Source organism: Typopeltis vanoorti, chromosome 6 (genome assembly GCF_054136105.1).
Source record: "Typopeltis vanoorti isolate ZY-2024b chromosome 6, IOZ_Tvanoo_1.0, whole genome shotgun sequence".
In the NCBI taxonomy this organism is placed as follows: Eukaryota; Metazoa; Arthropoda; class Arachnida; order Uropygi; family Thelyphonidae; genus Typopeltis; species Typopeltis vanoorti.
In genome coordinates, this window is record NC_143554.1 from 89,939,198 (window position 1) to 89,960,394 (window position 21,197).

General features: G+C 34.0%; 2 protein-coding genes across 2 annotated transcripts in view; one reads left to right on the top strand and one right to left on the bottom strand.

The window, feature by feature from the left end:
* LOC150105690 (uncharacterized) overlaps positions 1–21,197 on the bottom strand; it is a 124,525-nt gene that overhangs the window by 52,831 nt on the left and 50,497 nt on the right. The window lies entirely within an intron of this gene.
* LOC150105691 (uncharacterized) overlaps positions 18,709–21,197 on the top strand; it is a 139,980-nt gene continuing 137,491 nt past the window's right edge. Inside the window, exon 1 of the mRNA XM_090395014.1 lies at positions 18,709–18,772. The gene's annotated coding sequence lies outside the window, so the exon portion shown is untranslated. The remainder of the gene's footprint in view (positions 18,773–21,197) is intronic.

The window sequence follows — 21,197 nt, forward strand, 5'->3', positions numbered from 1 at the left end:
AAAATAACATACTGTTCCAGATGCCTCATATTATTATTATCATCATCAGACCTGAGCATTAGCTAAGAAAATATATCCATTTATAAAACATCAATGAGGAGCAAAAATACATTTAAAACATACAAAAATGATATATGGTGTCCACAGTAGCATTATATCAACAATCAATTGTAGAATACCGCAGATAAGTTAAAATGTAAATTTAAAAGCTTCAGGATAATGATAATAATTCAGAAAATAACAACTGTCAGGTATTACGACCAATTGAAGGTCGTAATACCTAATCGTTTCAACACTCTCCAGGGCCCTCCTTCAATGACCTGCATATAATATAATAATAATAATTATTATTATTATGTGAAGATTCCAAGAAGTCTAAGGACTCAACGTGGAATGGCACACCACTCCGCTACACAATTCACACAAACCGATTTTGAAAAATGCCTACTAGTATGATACATGTTGTAATTGCTTGCTCGCATATACACGACTTCAGACAGCTAAGTAGGACAAAACTTAGCAGTCTTTTTATTAGTCTAATTACATGATACTTCCAGGGAAGGTACTCCACATGAGCTACTACTTAATCCACTATCTACACACAACACCATCTACCAATAGTATTTTTGGTTCTTATAAATTGTGTGTGTGTGTGTTCTCTTGGCCGATTAGCCTGAATGTGAAACGAAAACCCTGCAACCCATTATTATTATTATTAGTGACACCCCCCCCTGGGAATCCATAGACTCATCGAGGGAGGGACTTGCTCTACACTCTCTCTCCCCACCACTCAATCCACCAACTACAACGAGCTGCAACTACACCAACGCCATCTACTGCCCACCACCACTAGTATTTTCACAGACAATCACAAACAGGGTTCAAACCCGCAGCCTTTTGGCTAGAGAGGGGGGGGATAACCCAGGCCGGCCTACGTACAAGATTGGCTAATTCATCTTCAGTTGAAAAAACCCATATAATGGTTCCTCCCGTCATGGCGAGAATGGAACTAAGGTCTTTTCCAATTGAAAGTTGTAATACCTGATCGTTTCAACACCCTCCAGGGCCCTCCTTCAATGACCTGCATATAATTAATAATAATTATTATTATTACGTGACACTTCCAAGAAGTCTAAGGACTCAACGTGGAAGGGCACACCACTCCGCTACACAATTCACTGTCTCCTCTACTTAATCCTTCAACTATAATAATAATAATAATAATAATATATGCATGTTGAAAAAATATCAGGCCAAACAGTTACTAGAAAACATTTCAGCTGACAACAAATTCATTACGAAAAGCAAATACCCGTAAATAATCATCGAACGATGCAGTCTTCGTTTGACACAGATCGTACTGCTGGGTACAGATCTGCTGATTACCTCTTCCCGCCTCCCCCCCTCAAAAATTCATATCGCTACAATTTAGCAAGAACCATTCCGATGATCTCAGAATTTTAAAACTAGTTATATTCGTTATATAAATAGTATTATAACTGCAATTAAAATATTCACTATATTAAAAATTATATGAAATTTCGAAACTAATTAAAATAGTAAATATTATTTTTTAGGTGAATCCTACTCAAAAAAAATAAATAAAAAGTTGAAAACCTATCTTACATAAGTACAAAGAGCAGATTCAAGACCAGAAAACCTTAATCTCTTCTGGAAACCCTACTCTTGAGAATAAACATGTTACTTTTTATTTCAATCTACTTCAAACTTCCTAAAAATTAAGCAAATGAAATCACTGGCGCACCCAGAGGGGGGGGCCAAGGGGCCCAGGCACCCCCCAAAGAAAAGGAAAAAACAATAGAAAATTTTCCCAAAATCATTTCCTAATTAAAATTATTTTTTTTTTATTTATGTTGTGTCGTGTCTTCTATTTCTATACTACTTATGAATTAGCGATCACTGCAGATGCTTAGTCATTGGTCGTATGCGATGCGTAGTGTGTATTCGCAAGTCGTCTACTCAACTCCCCCCCCCAGGGTTAAATCCTAAGCTCCCGGCCCCCTCCAAGATTAAATCCTGAGTGCGCCACTGAATGAAATTAAGTACTTCATTTAATTACAGTATATTAGAATATGGTATTTAACATAAATGAACTAATTTAAGTAAAGTAAAGTAAACTAACTTGTTTCCATGAGGTATTTTTTTTTTCAATTCATTTTTCCTATCTTCATGTTATCCATGCGGTATCGTTTATTCTATTATTATTGCTATTATTACATGACACCTTCTCGTTCTTAATCACTCCCTCCCCCCATTTCATATTTTCCTGTCTTCATGTTATCTGAGAAACATCCTCGTGCCATATTGTTTTATGCCCAAGACAAGACAAAATAGATAATACTGTAATGTCTCTATCAAAGAAGGGGAAATCCCATTTCGGATATTAACTACAAACTTATCTGTCCTGACTAGCAAAAATCTTCAATGAAATGAAAGTGTACAAAACTGGAGGTGTCACATAATAATAAATATTCGTATTAATACACTGGCATAACAGTACGAATTTTGGAAAGAGCTCGCTATACGAATATTTTCTGTAGCAAGGTGTTCCGATATATATATATATATATATATATATACAGGGTGTTCGGGATAAATTTGACAGTTTCGTAAGGAAAAAGAAAATCTTCTTTGTATCTATTAAATTTAATGAATTGACAAAAAAACATTACAGGCAGAGTTAATTACAATACTATCAACAAGATTTACTCAAAATAACCACCATTAGCATCGATCACAGCTTCAATTCTGCTTCGGAACCTCGAACAAGCTGATGCTACAGTCTCCCTGGGAAGGGCCGCAAAAACTGTTTTAATTTTATCCATTAACTGGGCTTTTGTATTACTGGAAGTGCGATTGGTGTCTTTTTCAACTGCGCCCCATACAAAATAATCCATGGGGTTAAGGTCTGGGGAGTTTGGAGGCCAAACATTTGGACTGGTGAAGTCGTAGAAATTTTCAGACAACCATTTTTGACTTTTCCCAGAGGTGTGGCAAGGGGCCGAATCCTGCTGCTATACATACGGCCTACCATTGGCTACCCTTGTTATCCAGGGCTTGACTACAGTTAGCAACTCCACGAACAAAGCCCGAATTCCAATGCCAGGGTTCTTCAACACCTGTTCCTGCAGATTTGCGAGGAATTCTGCTGTACGAACGCAATCAGATCGTCTGCTAGGGATCTTTCTTCTTGCTACATCCTCGTAGTCACCATTGCAAGTCTCTAGTTCATGCCTGATTGTTTTTACTGTATTCAGGGAGCATTGGGCAGCAGTCGTAATATCCTTATTTTGATGGCGGGCACGAATCATCATGATACAAGTTATTCTCTTCCATGATTCAGGTGGGTTCCAGCTATCCATCCTTTCTGACATCTTGTATATGAATGAAGAAGGGTCCAAACTTTTAAATGAAGAGAAGTGTGTGTTAATACATGTAACTTACGGAAAAATATAATTAATTATAAATATGTCAAATTTATCCCGAACACCCTGTATATATATATATATATATATATATATATATATATATATATATATATATATATATATATATTTATATATATTTATATTTATATATATATATTTATGAAGAATTGAATGACTAGAACCGAGATTTAAGTAAAAAGGTTTTAATTTAAAAACACTACTAGTTTCGGCCTGTAACAGCCTTCATCAGGTGACATTATAAAAGAAAGAAAAAAGAAAAAAACACTAAACACTGAAGGTTAAAAGACTATGAACAATATAGAGAGTCTCTATACATAATTAGCATGAAAACGTTGTAGTTGTATTTAAAGCTGTTCTTTCGTTTGTTGCATTGCTGGGAGAGTGCGTGCTTGCAGCATCACGTGAACGCCAGTACATGATTACAGCTGAATGACTATCTGGGAGGTTGTAGCTCAAGTTATTATTTAGATCAGTGGTCGATATCGACCCCCAGGGTTCGATATAACATTGTTAGGGGTAGATAGAAAAATATAAGACATCAATCTACGGGTAATATTTAATTCGGTTAACTTGGATTACCTCCATCCTGAATGACAACGCAATTAAGAGTGAATCGTGGGAACAGTGACATAAATAAGACCTGTCAGATGGAGCAAGGTCATGAAAATAGTTAGAGGCCAAAATGACGTATTTACCAATAAACGGATGTTTAATGGTTCCTGGCTGGCCGGCGCGGCGGGAGCGAGATTGTAACACGTGCGCGGTTCTTATTTACTTACACGTATTCAATCCCAATCTCATTTTTGCACATTGACATACAAGTGAGCGTTAATGTTCTAAAATTCATTAACATACATATTATAATTCAATCGTTATTCATTCATGAACTAAACTTCTCTATTTGAAGAGTTGAGCAGGACTGGTAGTAAGACCAGTGATATTAATACCAGTAGTTTATTAATATCACTAGTAATAACAGTGATATTACTAGTGATAGTAATAGTAGTAGTAATAGTAATATAATAATATATACTATATTATACATACAATAAACACTGTGACTATAAAATAAACAATCTAAAAACTCACATAAGCGTCTTTTTTTTGCTTGTCCTATTATAATTACATAATAGTAAAATAGAGGGGTCGATAAAAAGTCAAGAAACTCTTGAAGGGGTCGATGGTCAAAGAAGTTTGGCGACCCCTGATTTAGATGAACAGGATTGAAGATGATTTCTCTAGATTCCACGATTTTTCTCTCTAGTTCATCATTGCAACGGAAGATGTTAGTAGATTTTTCCCAGCAGCCTTTGTGACTTTGGTTTTCATCATTAGGATTAGCCGAGAAAAGGATATGACTTGATAATGCACTCGCTCGCTGTCTCTTGTAAGTAATGTCTCTCGTGGGAAATGATGGGACTGACTATGCAGATATCTGTTGGTATGTGTGGGCTTTCTATATATCGATATTTTGAGTTTACTAGAAGAGCAAGTCAGTTTGACATCAAAAAAAGGCAAGGAATTATCCATTTCAAGCTCGGCAGTAAACTTAATACTTTGATGTCGGCTATTGAGATGTTCGAGGAAAACCATAAGGGATTCATGTCCATGGCTCCAAATAATGAAGACATCATCTACATAGCGTTTCCAAACTTTAGGTGTTAAAATAAAGGAAGAGATAGCCTTGGTTTCAAAATCATCAAAGTAAATATTTGCGAGTATAGGGGATAAAGGAATATCCTCCTCATAAGCTTGGAATAATTTCCACCTTGGGATATAGAGTCTGTTCTCTTCTAGATGACCCAAATGAACTTCTTACAGAAATAAATCATCTGAAAACTTCTTTCGAAGTTAATGGATATTCCAAGAAAATTATTGAAAAATTCCTTTAATTCTCCTAGACATCACTCAGTAGAAACAAACAGATTCAAAGGCAATATATCTATTCCTTACATAAGTACAGTTTCACATAAATTAGCAAACGTTCTAAGAAAATACAATATCAGAACCTTGTTCACTCCACTTCCAAAGATTCGTTTCTTAATAAGCCTCATATCCTTTTCTCGGCTAATCCTAAAGATGAAAACCAAAGTCACAAAGTCTGCTGGGAAAAATCTTCTAACATCTTCCATTTCAATGATGAACTAGAGAGAAAAATCGTGGAATCTAGAGAAATCATCTTCAATCCTGTTCATCTAAATAATAACTTGAGCTACAACCTCCCAGATAGTCATTCAGCTGTAATCATGTACTGGCGTTCACGTGATGCTGCAAGCACGCACTCTCCCAGCAATGCAACAAACGAAAGAACAGCTTTAAATACAACTACAACGTTTTCATGCTAATTATGTATAGAGACTCTCTATGTTGTTCATAGTCTTTTAACCTTCAGTGTTTAGTGTTTTTTTCTTTTTTCTTTCTTTTATAATGTCACCTGATGAAGGCTGTTACAGGCCGAAACTAGTAGTGTTTTTAAATTAAAACCTTTTTACTTAAATCTCGGTTCTAGTCATTCAATTCTTCATAAAAATATGTATGTTAACCGAGTTAATGATCATTCTTTCATATATATATATATATATATATAATTAGTTTTATTTTTTATTTATTTTATCATTTTTATTATACACACACACACATGATGCATAAAAAAAATTACACAGCTTTTAATCATCCAAAAATCAAGTTTTCACTTTCACGCTGTGGACATTGCATTCAAACAACTGCTGACCCTATATGAATCCCAAATCTATCTAATCACAAAATATTGGACTCACATTTGAGAGGTAAATGATGCCCCCTAAACACTCCCTAAAAATTCTTAATTCTATGCACCACAATCAGTTAGGTTGGTTGATTGATCACTATTCTTAAGAATTCCTTCCACTCCCATCGCAGTATGCATTTTCTAGATTATTATCATATTCACTGCTCACCAGAACTGGGGTCAATAATGTCTACCCCTTCCCCAAAGCATTCCTCTAAACGTTAACATACTTGCAACAAGCACTTTATCATCCATAATTTAACTACAAACTCGAACATATTTTTCCTTTCTAGTTACGCATTGTCTATTGCTACTCCACCCTTTGTATGTATATGGGTGACTACACAAAGTGCAATATACAGATATCTAATAGTAAGAATTTTCTTCTTTCCTCTGCCATCCGATCTGCAATTGGTGGAGAAATTGGATACACTCAAATGAGTGCATCCGATTCACGTTTGAAATCCTCAGGGCACTCCCAGTTTCTCTACACAGGTAATCCAGCTCTGAGGCTCCTAAATCGCGATCACAGTTCTTATACTCCACAGTTAATTCTCTATATTGAACACTTTTAATACATGGGCCCATAATATCTATTTATTTATTAGTATAATTTTAAGTCAGAGATGAATTTCATCACGCTTCGTGACCTGAAGTAGCTTTTCAAGCCACTTCAGAGTGACGAATCAACGAATAGATTCATGTCCCGTTGTTGTTTTATCTGCACTGCGGAGGCAATTCTAACCAGAGTTTGGTTTGATGCATCACTCATGTACTGTTACTACAAGATGAACAACCTTTTGCTTTCCGAATCAGAATAAAATAAGTAATTCATCGTTTACTGAATTAATATGTCTATTTTACATGTCTATTCTACTTCGTCATCCGGAATTCAACTGTCTGACTAAGTCTTCTGAACTATGCAGCATAGGTACCTTCATATTTTTGCACTTCCATATTTGAGCATTTTTACCTCCAATATCTCATACTCAGTATCTCCAGTATACTCATGATTACATTCCTCTGAATACTTGCTATCACATTTTTTCATTGTTTATCTCGTTTAGCAATTTTCAAAGTAATTACAGCAGACATTCAGGATGGTCCTATGTTCAGCTTTCTGTCACCTTTATCATCTCTGATTCCTTTAACAGTACTTTTTTCTACATTTCTAAACTTATTCAATAATGTCCAGAACACTTCATCTCCATGATATTTATCTTCTAAATTCTTTCCAAAGTGTTTCTGTGAATTTTTTTTAGTTACTTTTACACATAAAAGCATTTTTTACGTGTTTCTCTGAATTCTCTCAGTACTTGCTGCCTTGCTTGCCAGGATCTTTCAATGTGATTTCTTCTTTACTAGGATTGCTTATGTAACTTGAGTTTACGTTGACGTTCTGATATTTCTGCTCATGCAGAAAACTTCACTACATACCTCCAGCTGAATCAATGTTTTCTCCAGATTTAGCAATGAGGTTTCTAAGGCTTTGGTTCTTGTTTTCCAAACTTGGATTTTTACCAATAACTTTCGTGCATATTATACTCATTTTTATTCTGCTCGAAACTAAATGTTCACTTTCTTTTTCAAACTTCCTATGTCCTCTTTTAAATAGTACAAGTTTCTTAAAATTCAATTACCAGAAAACATACCTTGCAATTAAAATCCAAATTTGAAAATTTCTAAATAAGCAGTTTTATTTATTTCCTTTAATTCTTGCATACAAATAATATCTAAGTGCTATTCTGCTTTTTGTCGACTAAGGATGTGATCTGAAATGTCGTATTGTATTTCTCACAATAAGCATTTAATTATTATTATTATTATTATTATTATTATTATTATTATTATAAAAAATGGTGATGTTTATTATTGATAACTATGTCATTTGTTATATCATTTAATGTCACAAACTGTAATTACTATCTTCTGTTTTAACATAGAAAATTCAATAATTATTTTATTTTGATTTAAAATTTTAATAACTATTTTATTACTTTGCCTGGAATCAGTATTTTTAAGAGCAGAAACTGTCTCATTAATAAATTATTAATTTATTTTTCGTATGTGAAATTATACATGCGAGATAACTATAAATTTATTATTTATTTATTTATTTTTGAAATCAATGTTTTGAAATAGCTAATTGGTTGGGTCTCTAACTTCAACAAAATAATATCTAAGAGTAATAACTGAAATTATGAAGTTCATTACCGCATAATCAACAGTACCAGTATAAGATGACAAAAAAAAAAAAAAAAAAAAGCAGTGCAAAAGGTCAGCAGGCAAAAATAAATGATCTATAATTTGAACGGTAATTTAATGTAAAATTAACCCACTTTGTAGTGGCATTTATGAATTTAATATACTCCTATATAATAAAGGATAATCACTTGATAATGAGATCTCAACTATACTTAATTGTCTCAGAGCTGTCGGAAATATGTAACTAAAAATGCTTCTGTAACAGGCATTATTAGCTAGTATGCTCAAGTAACTACCGCTACCAACTCACTCTTAATTGTATGATTATTATATAAAAAGAGTAGGTATAGCATAATTTGTAATTAAAAAAAAAAAAAACATTCAGTAATACGCAACAAATATGAATAAAATGCAGCTAATATATATATTTTTAATTATCCCATGGTAATATTACACCAGATCATAGAGGTCAACTTCATGTATTTTATACAGCACCTTTTCTGGGTTGTTATAAAGTTCATATTTAGAAATATTCATACAAGTTAATAAATACAGTGGTGATGCTTCCTCGATGTTACAAATTTTACAGATGGGGAAAACTTTTTTTTTTTTTTTTTTTTTTGCCATTGCTAAACTTGATTGGTCTTGTGTGGCCGGTCTTGAGGCGAGAAATGGTGGTGGCACAGCGATTAAACTTGGAGTTGATGGTAGCTCCTGGTTTTTCTGCTGAATACCAGTGGTGAGTCATCGGCCAGCGCACACACGCCATTTACAGACAAAAAATACTATTGGTGGAAAGATGGCGATGTGTGTGTAGATAGAGGATTACGTAATGGAGATGGTGGGTTGTGCGGTGTGGAGTGATCTCCCACAGTGAGTCGTTGGACCCCTTTGGTGAAAAGGGGTATACCGTACAGACGTTAAAAAGAAATCTACTCTATAAAACTTTCAAAAGTGGTGCTACTTTCAGACTATTTCCGGTATGATTTAACCGAAAGATTATCTTAACTTACTAATTCCCTGTTCGAAATATACAGTAATCCCGGCCTTGTGACGTTTCGCTCATACCACGATTTCAAATTATGACTAATGCCAATTTTTATAACGCAACATTTGAATCAACCATGCGCGCAGTTTTAGTGGACTCTACGACGTCGTTGACGGCCATAGAAATGCTTGTAGAAACTCAAGTGGTCCTTCTTGATATTTCCGGGATATTTAATTGGATCAAGTATGGAGACTTCCATACTAAACTACTATCTTATGGCCTGCCTTCTGCCCTTTTCAAATGAGTTGCTAATTTCCTCTCTGTGTTCGTCACTATGTCATGCTGGATGACTTCCTCTTATCTGGTTTCCCACCACCAATGCAAGAGGCCCCCAGGGATTCCATAATTTGGTCCACGTTCTTCCTCTTATACATTACATACATAAATCGAATCCATAATTGTTGTTTTTTCGGCTGATTTTGTTTGACAAAGCTTGTAATGGTTACAGATTCCAAGCTTCGAGATTTTCTATAATTAATACTAATCTCTGATCTCCTTGCCAGTAGGATGAAGACAACTTTCTCGACCTCAAATGTGTTCTCAAAAGACTCTCAACTGTCTCAAAAGAGAGTTCATATTATTTCTTACAGAAAAAGATATCATTTCACCTCAACTCATTCAAATCTCCAGTAAAGATCAGATTCCTCCTCTGGGGGTTGACATATATCTAAGCTTTTCCAGACATAAATATCACATTAATAGTTTCTCCAAAGCCTTTCGTTCAAGGCACTAGCGGCCACCTGCACGAAACTCCTAACACAATATAAATTTTGAATCATCCCGTCTTAGAATATTGTTCTCATATTTGAGGTGACGCACGAAGACCTTTCCTCAAAATGCTTAATGCTATCCAAAAGAGGACAATGCGGTCTATACATAATCCCCACAAAAATTTGTTTCCATCACTTTCTCACAGACAGTTCTGTTTCTTCCTTTTCTATGGGTATTTTCATGAGGCTGTTCTACATAACTGGCTACTCGCATTATTTCATTTTTCTTTAAGCCTTTAAAAACACGGACAGTTACTGGTCAATATCAATTCAGTGTCCAGCTTTACCTACCAAACCAGCGTCTGGTCCTCCACTTTCTTCATTTTGTCTAACTGTTCATTGGAAGAACCTTTCTCGGCGTGCTTCCTCCACTAAGGACTACAACTCCTTGCAGGAAAACACACACTGTTCAAGGAACATACCATCAGGTTTCTTCTTTCTCGCATCACAGTACTGATCTACACTATAGGTTTTGCGGCCTCTAGTTTGTGGAGTTATTAAAAATGTCTAAATATAAATTATGATGCATTCTTTGTTATTTTACTTTCAGAAATATTATTGTCAGCGCTACATTATCACATCGCTGTTTAGCATTTATTTCTAAAACTCAGTTGAATTAGTCATCCCTTTAATTGCAACCTCACTCATACGATCACATTTTACACTGAAGACAATTAATGTTTTTTTTTTAATTTATTTATGCTTTAGGAATACAGTTTAGATGTGCCTACATCTCTAAAAGTTTATATTGAGTCTAATCGGAAACAAGCGAAAAATTTTAATTTTAATTCTAAATGACTTGTTTCCTATGGTACAGAACGATAAAGTTATTGGTTATTCTACATAGAAAACAGGTCTGTGAACCTCTTTAAAAAATAAAAAGCAAACAGTTCTCCAAATGGGCATCTCCAGCAATGCCGCTACATCGGGGTGTCAGGTGTCTTAAATATCCGCATGTATCCGTCTAGCCCCTGTTTACGGATATCTCCGGATATCACGCCCTCGGGGAATACAAGTCAACGTACGAGTTAGAAGATCAAGTGGTTCTTGACCTTCTTTGCTTCCCAACTCTACAAAGAAGTCGTACTCGAGAAAAAGAAGGAAAGGTGATGTGGGATATGAAGACAAGTGTGATCCGCATCAATGCAGAAAGACATCACTATTGTTTAGCGTTCCGTGAAAGAGCGATAATGAAAAATTGGTTGTTGTTGTTGTTGTTGTGATCCAACAATGAAGATCAACACCTCATCATTGAAAAAACGACAACGTCGGCTACGAACTCTTTTTATTAATTGCACCTCTTCTAGAAATGCAACAGTTTTGTCTGTTCGCTCCCTTCAAGAGATAATGAAGTTTAAATTACATCTACCAAAGACCTACAGAATATAATAAAAACCTAATTGAAGTAATGATTAGCGTGGGAATTCATTTACGCTTGACGAAAATAAGTCACATAATTAATTACTATACCAATCTACGATTAATCGATATGACATATTGATAGATTATGCATCAAATTGCCGGCTTATAGAGACAAAAAATAACTTTCTTCCAAATAACCCAATATGCTTTTTTAATTAAAAATATGACACGTGAACATTTCCTTATTAAAAATACTCATTTAAACTTTTAATATTTATTGAGACACTCTTCAGATTTTGACAAGTAAAATTAGCTCATAGTAAAGAAAATTACTTTTCTCTCTCGCCATTATTTTATCCATATTCGCCAAATTAATAAGATAAAAGTTGTCTACAAGTTTAATGCTGTTTAATATTAAGAAATGGCAAGTGTAAGGTACATAAATGCATAGAATATGCATATTATAAACACTTCGGTAGTACAGTTGGTAGAGACGACATCCTTGACTGAAAAGACTGAATTCTGAATTGAAATTGACTGATTTAAAATGGACGAATGCCTGAATTCCGTCTCATGGAATCATAAAAGTTTCACAACTGATGCTGTTAGCTTTCTCAGAGAGAGAGAGAGAGAGATACAGTGGCATTTTCCTTTTGTAAATTCATTTTTCTCTTCCCATATAACAGACAAAACCCACACAGAGAACACATGCAGCGATTGCGGACTGTAGCAATGGAAATAACCAGCTATCATACCATATATTACGTTTATGAAAAGCCAAAATTGGTGACACAATATGGGATCCAGTACATAAATGGAAGACAGAATAGCATAGAATGGAATGTTCGTTTATTCTTAATATCCTTATCTTTATTTAACGTTATTTTATTATCTCTTTCCTTTTACAATACTCTTGAGGAAAGAGTACCTTCAAATAATATCTTGGCTCCTTCAATAGTCACCAGAATACTTTGCCAACTTTATGACATTTATTTGCTATAATCTCTCCGAAGTGTTTTATGACTAAGAAGTGTTTTTGTTTAGCTACTTTAATACATAACAATTTCCAGGAATTTTGCATATGATTTTTGTTCTTATAGAACTGCATTTGTAACTTATCGAGTCCACTATGAAGTTCTGATTTTTCTGTATTTGTAGACTTCACCACATGTGCTCCCTGGAATGAATAATCAATGTTACTTCAGATTTAACTATCGAGCCTCTAAGGTTTGGTTCTTCTTTCGGGTGTTTTCTCCAATAATACTGTATTTGTCTATAGTTCACTTCTGAAAGCTGCTCGATTTAGATTATTTTTTAAAAACTTCGCACGTTTTCCTTTTCAGTACTTGTTTTTACCCTTCTAAAAACTAAATGGCGATCACTTCCAATTTTAAATCGCCTAGATGTATTTATATCTCGAATAAGTCTGAAGATATCAGTATAAACAATAACATAATAAGAATTTTCTTATTTCTTGTGTGCCTTTCCTTTATGAATTTATGCACATCTTTATGTTGGAACATGGTGTTAGTAATGGCTAGTCCCATGAACAGAAATCCAACAGATACACTACTGTTAGTAGCTTTCCACTTGGTGAAACATTTCTATGTCTGGGATTAATTTCCTCGGTTGTTTAGTTTTTTTCAACAAGAACCAGTTTTTTCTTTTTTCAAGGAATTAGAGCTTCACTCTAATGCCTTGAAAAAATCTCCACTTCTAACCCCCACTAGATCCTCCTATGAGAACAAAGGTCAATAAGTTTCACTCTCCAATTTCCTTTTTTTTTTTTTGTCCACACCATTCTGAAACTTCTTGACATCGAGAACTTTATCTTCATGTTTAGTGTTGAATATGGTAGCTGCTCCTTCCTTTCCCTGATCCTAATGATTGACTATAACATCTTATGTTTATTATATTACTTGTCTTAGTAATCTTCGTTGTTACTTAATTCAGTAACACAAATTACGTCGACATGGTATTTGTGCAATTTTCATGTTAGCGCTATCTCCTTTCTACTGATGACTTATACGTTGATGGGTGCCTATCTTCAATTCCATGGAGTGTGGAATTGGTGTTACAATAACCATAGTATTATTTATTCATTGAATGAAAGAATAGATCTATAGATATAAAACAACTTCAAGAATTACAGAAAAGGTTTTATTTATAACAATAATTCAACAGAGAATTTCTCTTTTTTTTCTTTATCGGAAAATTAAATCTTCTAGAAAAACAAGTATTAGCATATTAAATATATAATACGATTTTGTGTATCCTTGTGGTAGTATTGCTAGTATCATAATGGTAGAACGACAAAAGAAAGATCGTTAAAAGTTTGATTCTAGTTGCTGGCCAGAAGAACATTTTATAACTTTTTTTCAGCAGGTTCCCGAACTACTCGATTTTCAGCACAGGCAAGTGGCTTTTTTTTTTCTTCTTTTTTTTTTTTTTTTACTAAAGGGAACTCTGGAGGAAAAACTGCAACTCAGAAAAATCGACTGTAGAACTCACTGTTTCAGACAACAAAACGAGTGCTAGAATTATGAGAAGGAGACAGTGGTTTGCAGTTATCTCTCCCCGAGGCCTCTAAAAAACGGCTCAGAAATTGCAGGTTAAATAGATCTTGGTTCATCCGAAAACTTTAGTTATAAAAGTAGAATTGGGTGTTATTAATAAGCAGTTTTTTTTAACCAGGCTATAAAACTTTAATTATAACCATCAGGGGAATTAAATTTTATGAAAAACATTTTGTAATCACCACGGGTTATGCATTCACTTCACCTTCTTAGCATAAATATAGCGGGTATATTAATGTTAATTTGTACCAAAGAATGTGAACCAAATTAAAGTTATATACTCACTTCAACCTTTAAATCTGATTAGTCTTATTAAGGAAAATACTGAAAATTTAAGCTATTCACTCTGCAGAATGAGCTGCACATGAATTACAAAGCATATAATCTGCTGAATGAATGACAACTCCTAGAATTCAACTTGTTGAAACAGAAACTTGAACTTTGGAAGATTTGTAAATAACGTTCGCCCTTAACTAAAGAATATAGCCATGCATATGGTCAAAGGCAGCAAGTAATTAGTACTCAGTTCCTTGAAAGAAATCAAAGTGAAAACAAGTGATTAGGTTTCCACAGCCAAATCCCATGAACGTACCCTTACTTGCTGTAATATTAATTTAATGTCAACTATAAAAATAAAACAAACAAGAAATACGTTCTTATTTATTTATGCTTAATAATTTATTATTTCCTATTAAAATTAGAATGAAATAAAATAAGCGTAAGTTTATTTTTCTGAAATTTCGTTTTTTTTTGTTTTTTTATGTGTTTATTTAATTTGTTTGGATGAGATCCAACCGTACTGTCCATGGGACTTATAGGTATTTCATAGGCATCCGTGCTCTGAAAACACACATGCGTCGCTCTCAGTAAACTCAAGGAACTTTCTGAGAAGGCTCCGAACCTTTCACATTAGTATCCGGATGAAATTTTGAAGACACTGAATCCGTTACATTTTTGATACGCTTGTCTCCAAGAGATCGTTCTCTCTCTCTGTTTTTCCCCGCTATCACTAACTACCGATAAACTTGAGCACCAGTAGGAAAAAACTTCAACATCGGGAGTTCATAGGGTGAACGGTAAACATTGGTTGATGAGACCTGTTACACGTGAAGCTTGGGGAAATCCTTTATTCGAAGCTAATGTCATTTAAAAAGTAGATTTCCATATATCTATATTTGTACTGTATTATTTAATTCTGATATATGTTCTGTTTTGCACAAAACTTTAAATTTACTTAATAAGAAATCCTAAATAGGGTAAAAGATATTACGGTGTTAAATCATTGACTTTTCACATTACTAGAAGCAAAAGCTTGAATCACATTAATCGCTTTTAGCACGACGTCAATATGACGTCACACAATAGGCATTTAGATGAGGAGCAAGGAATTTCAGGAAATGGCCCACTTAATCATCAGTGAGATTAGCAAATCCTGCAGTATTCCGCAAATACTTCATAAGCAGGCGATTGACTGGTACTGCAATATCCACTGTACCACAGTTAGCGTAACCATCGAGAATGATGCTTAATCACCTAGCATTTTTGACTTCATTTCAAATCAAAGGGACGAGAAAATGTCAGCAAAACGTTCCATCCCAAAATGTTTTCCTTATAGTAGCTTGCTCCGTTGACATAGTACCTAAAGAAATTCTGTACGTTCTTAACATTCCATCTCTACAGAAAAGCATGAGAGCATGAATCATCTACAGCTGATAGCAATAATATCCCTTGGTTAGAAAGAAAAACTTTCGATTCTCTGCGTAGTATGAGAAAAACCTTTAGAAAAAGTGTTTACGATTAAAAGATGAGTTACTTGATCTCATACAATGGCGCTTATTTGAGTAATTGTCCCCTATCCTTATAAGTTATTCCTTGCATGGTGAAAAGAGAATGAATTGCATTTCTCAATGATTATAATATTACTAAACCGAATGAGTTACTGAATATTATAAAACCGAATATCTTATTGCTTATAATATTACCTAATACCTTAATGATTATATTATTACTAAACCGAATTACCTCATACCTTAATGAGTATATACTGTATTACTAAACTGAATGGTGCACTGCAACTAGTTGATGTATCATTCTCAGATTATTCTTTAGAATTATTTAGAATAAGTCGCTCACATTCTGCCATTTGTTTTGGCTTTATGTCTCTTTTGACAAATACAGTAAACCCTCGATTTAAAGGCCCTCTATTTAACGGACTTCAGATTTAACGGACAAAATTTCCGGTCCGTATGTCACATGTAAGAATTAACACCTTGTTAATTTTAAAATGCTTTTAACCAAGATTTGCTTATGATTAAATTAACAGGTTATTTTTTGTTATTAATGTCCTGTTATTTTTAACAAATTTGGGCGAATAGGCCATCATATGTTGGAAAAACACTGTAGTAATTTAGCCGACATAAATGAGTCACCGCTCATAAAACATGTTCGGCGAATGATTAGGACATGATCACACCAATCGCACTGTAATTGGTTCTTTTGTCGCATGGCCCGACTTTTTGCGGCAGTTTTATTACACACATTTATTTTCGCAATTTTAGGGAGTTACTTATTAAAAAAAAACAAAAAAAAAAACAGCAGAATTCAAAAGTTAAAAAAAAAACAAAAAAACTTGATAGTTTTTTCAAAGCAGGATTACCTAAACCAAGCGCCTCAATATCGAACATTAACTTCATATTAATTTATCTAAAAGTGTGAAAATTGTGTGTAAAACAATTTTTTTTTTTGTTATTACAGCGCTAATATTGATAAAATTGCAGTACAATGTTGCAGATATTTTTATTTTAAGAAATTCGCTATTTAACGGACCCCCCCCCTTAGCCCCTATTAGTTCGTTAAATCGAGGGTTTACTGTATATTATACTGCTTGCTATTCTATAAAGACTGAAATTAGACATCATTCTTGGAGAGTGGAACGCAATAAACTGTAATATTTTTTAAATTTTTGTTAGAATGAGTGCGGTATTACTCTTGCTTGAATTATTCGTTATTTTCCATTGGTAAAAAAATATATATAATATAAATTCGTATATAAATAATAGCTAAAAGCCACGGATATAAGCTAAGCATGATCAGCATAAATGCAAACCTCATAATAAAGTGGTTGATCAATGACCAGTCACTTTATTGTGATATTCCTATGAACTAATGCAATTCTTTTAGGTGATGATTTAAATAAACACTCATTAAAGAATTTAAGTTCAATTTATTGAATGATCAATCAAATTGGTCCGTTAACCCTAAACAACATTTCTTGATTATTTAGGATAACCGCGAAGTTTTGCCCCGGATAATCTGATTTTCCTCTTCAAAAAGTACTTAACGACTCCTTAAAATATCTACAATTTAAGACATGGATATTTGATGGGTGGGAGGAGTCGGGCCAAAACACGAAGATAATCTACAGAGCATCTTAAATTCTCTCATCTGGTTGTTAAATTAAAGCGAAAGTATTACCCACCTACCCAAACATCAAGCGCGCGCGCGCGCACGCACACACTGGTGGAGTAGCTGACTGAACCAATCCGTTTCCCATTCCCCACCGTGCCATAAAAGAAAATCTGATTGTGCGCATATATGCATAAGGCACAACACATACGACGCAAGACTGCCTCCCCCATCCCAAATTAAAATACCTCAGTACATCTCAAAGACTTCATGAGACAAAACGTAGAAACAGAACCTCTTTTCTCTTTATTATGAAAGTTTATAGACAACTACGCAATAAAAAATATTTATGTTTATTATTGTTGAGACGCCGAATGGCAAACTATAATGCAATACAGGTTATCGGCTAAATATCACCTTTAGTCCTTTATGACCCGGATGTAATTAATAAACAAAAATGACCATATGTGACTCGAATATGTTTAACTTACCGTTAATCTTTTGCTTGCATTAACCGGATGACAGCATTCCGGTCAGGCGAAACGCTGCTTGCATTAGGAGAAAAATGTCTGTCATGAATTCATGCGGTCAGCAGTCATTATATGTGATTTTCTATTATTAAAAGCGAACAGATACCGTCACATCCTTAGTAGGAACTGTTCGTTGCTATATGAGACATGCGTGTAAAAGCGTGATTTTATTGGTATTTTTCCTACTTTACTAAAGATATCTTTCCCAAGCAGAGCAACGCAGTAAATGGCATTACTGTTATGCAACACAACCTTCCTCAATGTCAAAACACCGTGCACAAACATGATTAGAAACTTATGTAAACAAATATGTAAAGTGCGTTGCCAGAGAATAAATAAAATATAATTATATTTCTGGAATCTTTCGAACTACGATCTTAGGGGGCGTTCTGATGAAAGTGCGTAGTCGTCTGCCGTTTCTTTCCGTAGTATGTGGTGGTAAAGAGATTTTCTTTACTTTTGGATGTGTGGTCTGTAGTATGCAACTCATTCGCGTATCTTGATAAATCTGTATTTTGCTATAATATATGTATGCCAATGTAGTGATTAATTCAAACTCAGGAATATAGATAATCCAAATATCTCTCTAAGCCTAAGGATATTTAGCGACGCTGTTTCCAATGGATTCTAACAACATTAGTACGTAGTTTACATTTTACTTTCCATTTCATTGTTTTTCTTTCATTTGATAAGCATTTTGATAAATGTCTTCAGCTTTCTGTATGTGTGTGTGTGTGTATATATATATATATATATATTGTGACTAGTATTGACTCGGCTTGTAGACATTTTAAAAATTAATAATTATATTGACTAAGAACACCGAGAAAGGTAAGAAAACTTTAATATAACACGACTAGTTTCGTCGGAACGCCGACTTCTTCAGGTGTGTAAATAATAACAAAAAACTGGAAAAATAACAAGGTAAAAAACATGGACTTCTCAAATTAACAAAATAGGAATAGCAACAGTCATATTTGAACTGGTGTCCGCGTGGCAGGACTAGCGTGAGTTGTGAGTGGCAACACTCACAACTTTTGTCTACACCTAAATCTTTGGTTACTTGATAACCTAGCTCCATTCTATAGAAATACTGTATACAAATAATTATACAAAATTTTTCGTTTGTAAATAAACATAGTGTGATTTTCGTAATCGAAAGGTTAACACGAATGTTACACCATCTTAAATTATTTAATTACTATATAATGATATTATTATATATAATGTTTAATTATTATTAAACACTATAATCTGTGTGAAGTTTTTAGAATTTTAAAATCAGTGGATACGGACATAAATACGAATGCCTTTATCTGTTTCCTTTTCAGAGAAAGGCAGAAATAAAATAAGTAACATACGAAGAACACTTAAGGACTAGCAATAAATAAATAATTTTATTAAATACTTTAATAGTTATCAGTGAATAACCAGAATGATAAAATGCAAGCATCACAATATAATTAGATAACACATTCTTCCGCACCAATTTATTTTCAAAAGGAAATAAAAGGGGAGGGGAAACATTTGAACACCAGAAACCCAACTTAATGTATTCTAGCGATTGCTCATATCCACTGAGGTGGTCCACTTACCCGAATTTAATACTGTATAATATTAGTGGTATGTATTGCAAAGTTCCAGATATCCTTACTGACAGTTCTAGCTACCACTAGTGAAAAAGATTAATCAAGCTCCGTATAGTAAAAGTTTCGGTGGTCCGCCTGTTGGCGGTCCCTGATCTATACCGTAATGTCTAGACATTACTTCATTAAACAGATAATTAGACGGACAGGAACACCACTTACTCGAATGATATATGGGAAAGAACTAATACTTTTTTTTTTCATGCACGAGTAGACGAAATAATTGTTGAGCAGTTAAATTAAAAGATAAAAATAATAATAATAAAAGAAATAAGCAAAGCCTCAGCCCTTTGATTTGATGGCTGCTTTTAGGCGCTGTGTGTGGAACAAAGCTAGTTGAAACGAAACATAAAAATCGATAGTCGCGCAATAATATCTCCCGAATCCATTCCATTGTCAACTCTGAGCGTTCGTTTCCCAAGGTCATCTAAAATTGGATTCCGGGTCACGAACACAACAAATGAATAAAATGGTCGTTGAACCACACTAAATGAGTCAGCTCATTTTAGGCTTTCATTCTTTCGTAGCATAGAGAATGACTTATAACAAAACTGAAGGTATTGTCAAAAGCACAATAATAGCGAGGAAAATAAATTTAGCAGTGCATCGCAACAGAAATTATATAAATCGCTCCCTTTTATACACTGGTAATTAATTTGGTTTAGTAGTTATATTTAAAAATATATTTTGATAAATTATTTATTAAAATTAATTAAATAAATATGGATGTATATATCTGTGGAAAATTCTTAACGCCCTAAGGAACAGGTCTGTATTTCTGAATTCTTAAAAATTCATCGATTATGAATTCTTCTTCGCTGTGTTGGGGGACTGGGAAATCAAACTAGTATCGCGATGTCCTTGAATTTGTGACTATGTGGATATACGTTAGTTTAAAACAAGGAAGTAAAGTTAATTAACAAACGAAGTTAATTATTGAGCTCCCTGCTGTTTGTGAATATTTTGCGAAGTTTCTTTAAATAAGCAGTGATTCAAATTTTATGATATTATGACTGTGTGTGTGTGTGTGTGTGTGCGCGCGCATACACACAGTCGTGATAGCATAAAGTATTCACACTTATATCCACAATCAATCTGGCTTTCAGATTGATTGATTCATAAAATACGGTCTATTTCTGTGCATTGGTGCAGGAATTGCCAAATGTTAATTCTTATCAGGCTGACCTACATTTGCAATTTGAATTGATCTAGATTTGAAAATGTTGTGAATGGTTATCATTAAATAATTTTAAATGAACTTTTGTATGATGTCTGGTTTAATTACTACTAATTAATTAAATATGAATGAATTTATTTCCAAAAATGAAAAGACAGAAGTTTTGAAAAAACTCAATGCTGCTTATGTCAATTTGGTCAGCAACTGATATTGACACTTCTTGTACCAAGCCACAGATATA